At 62.1% G+C, this 4,274-nt stretch overlaps 1 long non-coding RNA gene across 1 annotated transcript; it reads right to left on the reverse strand.

Moving 5' to 3' along the window:
- Nucleotides 1-441: 441 nt before the first annotated feature.
- Nucleotides 442-3,744, reverse strand: LOC123955551. The gene is made up of 3 exons (XR_006821306.1): nucleotides 3,003-3,744; nucleotides 1,622-1,863; nucleotides 442-702 (listed from the first exon to the last, which is right to left on the reverse strand). It is a non-coding gene; the product is annotated as an uncharacterized LOC123955551 (long non-coding RNA).
- Nucleotides 3,745-4,274: the final 530 nt, after the last annotated feature.

Genomic DNA, 4,274 nt, shown 5'->3' on the forward strand with positions numbered 1-4,274 from the left:
TTGATACATGGCATTGTATCGGGTGTGTGACTCACTTGAGTTCATGCTGACTCCATCTGACCTGTGAGGTGCGATTCGAGTCTGTCCTTCGGCTGCTGCGCCCACTGGGACCGGGGCAGGGGCCACTGTGCTCTCCTACAGTTGGTGGCAGGCTGATTAGGGCCAGACGCATGCCCACGCAGCCCAGGGGTCATGCCGGGAGATCGCACCCAACTTTCTCAAATCACTTTTCTTAGTTACCCCCTTTCTGCAGTCTCGCCAATACTTTCCAGCTTCCTGGAGCTTCTCTTTTCGGGCATTTTCCCAGAAAGCTTTTTTACGTTCCTCTTTTTTTTAAGATTTTGATTTATTTATTTGAGAGAGAGAGTGTGTGTGCACACGCACCCAGAGGGAGAGGGAGAAGCAGACTCCCCGCTGAGCAGGAAGCCCGATGCGGGACTGGATCCCAGGATACTGGGAATGCGACCAGAGCCAAAGGCAGAGGCTTAAGCAATGGAGCCACTCAGGGGCCCCTTGTTACATACTTCTGATGACTGCACCTGTATCTTCGGCCACATGGGAGGAGGATGAGGACATAAAGCAACAATGATTTGCCCAGCTTTGGGGGAGCAGAGTCTCCGAGTTAGAGCAGGAATGTTCCCTCCTAGAGCGCTAGGCTTCTGCAGTCTCCGTTGTTGCTGTCACCAGCAGCGGGGCCGAGGCCTGAGAGAAGAAAGAAAGGAAGAAGTGAGAGGGAGGACGTACTCTCCTCCTCACCAAGCATCGGGGAGCCCTTTCCTACTCCTTGAGCTGAGACTGGAAGGCGTCTCCCAGAATGATCTCTCTTCGTGCCCATGCCCACTTCCAGGTTTGGGAATGGATTTAATCCATGCTGGGAAATAAGAGAAACTCACCACCAGTTTGGTGATGCTCTAAATTCTAGTTCTTTCCCCCGATCTCCCCGCTACCCTTCACCTTCTAGAACCCTTAAATAGCCACCGCGTGCTTTGTGTTCAGGTCTCACAGCTACGTTCGAACAGAAATGGCCAGCTGGAAGGGGAGATGAACCATGAGAGACTATGGACTCTGAAAAACAACCAGAGGGTTATGAAGGGGCGGCAGGGGGGTGGGGGGGTTGGGAGGATGAGGAACCAGGTGGTGGGTAATAGGGAGGGCACGTACTGCATGGAGCACTGGGTGTGATGCCAAAACAATGAACACTGTTATGCTGTAAATAAACAAATAAAAATTAAAAAAAAATTAAAAAAAAAAAAAAAAGAAATGGCCAGGAGCAGGGTGGGGGGCGTGGTCGGGAGGGGATGGGCTTACTCCATTTCACCCAGAACCAGAAGTTGACGAGGGTTTTCCAACCTTAGCAGAGTTTCCACTTCTACTTAGGTTTTTGGCCTGGTAGGTCCTCACTGATGTTTGCCCCTATGTTTGCAGTGTTTTTCTGTTTTGTTTGTTTTTCATTTCCTGCGACAGACACTGAACTGGTACAATGCGATGTCAGAGTGTTGTTAGGCTTTATATAACCTTCCCGTACGTTTTGAACTTTGGTTTTGAGAAATACTCAAATGCAAAGAGAAGTTGTAATCGTAGTGACTTCGCCCATGCTGTTCCCTCACCCAAGACTGCTCACCTCCTGGTGGGCCCTTCGCCGCTGCTGCACAGGAAGGAGCCGGCACGATGCTTCCCCAGGCATCAGGCACCTGTCCCGCCGATGTCTGCCTTAGTGCCCTGGGGAGGGACGAGCCTTTGGGCCATTCCGGGGAGAAGCAGCCAAGCGAGTGGCTGGGGTGCACATGAGAAATCTCCTCTGACTTGCCTGTCTCCCTCAGCCTTCAGACTTGGGACGTCCCCCTGGCCCATTGTCCTGTTCGACTGAAATGACAAACTGTACATTTAGTGAGCAGAACCAGACCGGCGTCACTGTCCTGGAAGCTGCAGCCTTCACGCCGCGGTCAGACCCGAATCAGTTCCCAGACCCCAAATCCTTGCAGCTAAGGAGAGGCCAGGTGTCCCTGGGGAAGAATTCTGCACTAGCCGGGAGGCTTGACCTTTCCTCCTGGGCTGAAGGGAACCTGCAGCCACGCGTCCCGGCCCGCGCGCTGGACAAGGCAAACACTCGGACCTTCAGGGGAGCCTGGCACCCTGGTCTGAACCAGCACTAATCAGGACAGAGGCCTCCCTGGAAACCAGCCCTGCCAGCACCTCGATCTCAGACTTCCAGCATCCACACTGAGAATAAGTGTCCGCTGTCCCAGCCCTCAGGTCGGCAGGGCTTTGTCACGGCGGCCTGAGCAGACCGAGACGAGCTTAGTCTCAGCACATCCGAAACATGCAAGTAAGTTGCCCGAGCAGAGAGCCGGGCCTCGGACGGTCCCTTCCCTCTTTTTAGTGTTTACGGAAGCGCCCTAAGAGCTGCTGGCCGACGACCCAGAACAGAGCCTGGTGTGCACGTGGTCCTGCCATGACAGCCGGGCTGGGCGGGACAGACCGCGGGAACCGACCCTAACGGGGGCGGGGGAGGGGGCGGAGAGGGAAGCCCACCCCGTGGGCATTAGCGAGCAGCACGTGGTTATCCGCTCTCCTCGGAAAGAGGGTGAGCTGAGAGGTTCGCCCACACCAATGCCCAGTCCCTGCAAGGAGCCGCTTCAGAGGCTGTGGTGAAGGAGGTCTGGGAAGGAGCGGGTGCGCAGATGACCTTGTGGAGTGGGGTCGCGTGTGACCGTAGCCTCGTTCCGCGCAGGCTCAGCGGGTGTCCCTCCTGAGAGCCAGGTGGAGAAGACCCGTTCTGCGGACGTCAGCCAGCCGCTGCCCCAGGCTGCACACGGTCGTGGAAGACGTGCTGGTGGCAGCATGGCGGGTCCACCCCCGCCTAGCGACCCCGTCACCCCAACCCGCTGCGGGGCCCGTCTGTCGGCCGCCGAGATCCACCAGAGCCGCGCCGCACGCCCCAGGGTCCCCAGCGCTCGGGCAGCAGGTTGACTCCATCGGGCCTCACTGCAGGAAAGGCTCACCTGGGGGTGGTTTTCTCTGCCGTCCGCCGGGTTTCTACCACGCTGTGGTCTGGAGACTGACCGAGCGCTCTCTTCTCTTTCACACCAGCCCCGCCCCCACCGCCTCTGCCTCTGGCCAAGGAACCAAAGGCCGCAGCAAGGGGCTGACCCTGTGGGACCCCGAGTCTTAGTCTGTCACCCCATGGCCGAGAATGTTGGAGAGAATGTTGGACCGCATCATTCCAAGGTGCCACGGGGTGTCCCGGGAGAACACCCTTCATCCCCGAGTTTCTGCGCTGTCCAACGTGTTCTCGGCTAACGACCAAGGCGTGGCGCCGGCTTCCTGTGGCCACAGCGCCTGCGTTCGGGAAGAGCGGATCCAAGGGCCAGGCCCCCTCCCCAGCGCCGGGAATCCTCCACGCTCTGCAGGCACAGAACTTTGGGATCTGCGGATTTGTGAGACTGGGTGCGGGAGAAGGAACGTCCTCCCTGAGGGCCCTTTAACCCCGTGCCTAGGTTTTCCCCGGATACTACTCGCCTGCCACCTTTATGAGCTCAGTGAACCGCTCCAGCCACCCTAAGAGGGGCCCTTCACGGCGAGGGCCCAGCCCCGGAGCGCGCCCAAGTGGCGGGCCGGGCCCCCGGAGCCGGGCACGCGGCGGAATTGTGGGTCTGGAGCCGCGCGCGGGTGGGACCGCGCCCCGCAGGGCCCCGAGGAGCTCCCCCTCTCCCCGCGCGGCGGAAGGCCCGGTCCGGCGGCGGGAGCCGGGGTCCCCGGGTGAGGACACGCACGTGCGGCGGCTCCGGGCACCCGCGCGCGGTGGGGGGAGCGCCTGGCCCGCGGCGCCGGCGGGTGGCGGTCAGCGCCGGAGCCGCCGCCGCCTCCCCCGCCCCGCGCTCTGCGCCGCAGCCGCGGGTACCTTCAGCCGCGGCGCCGCCGGTTCCGCGCGCCGCGACCCGCTCTCGCCGGGAGCGACGTGGGCAGAGGAGGAGAAGAGGTGGGGTTGGGGTGTCGCGGGGCCGCGCCCGGCGGGGCGGCGGCGGCGCGGAGTGTCGGGGAGGGCCGGGTGCGGGGCGCCCGCCCGCGGTGACGCGCGCCCCCCGCCCGCCGCAGCGCCTCTGCAAGGGCCGAGCGGGGCCGTCGGACGCCGCCCGGAGCGCGCCGCCCGCGGGGAGCCTCGGTGAGCAGCCGCCGGCCGCCGCCGGCCGCCCCCGGCCCCCGCGCGCCGCCGAGCCGGGCCTCCGCGCTGCGCCCGCGCCTGGCACCGTGCGTCCCGGGCCCCGGGCGCCCTG

The sequence above is a fragment of the Meles meles genome, chromosome 13 (genome assembly GCF_922984935.1).
Source record: "Meles meles chromosome 13, mMelMel3.1 paternal haplotype, whole genome shotgun sequence".
In the NCBI taxonomy this organism is placed as follows: Eukaryota; Metazoa; Chordata; class Mammalia; order Carnivora; family Mustelidae; genus Meles; species Meles meles.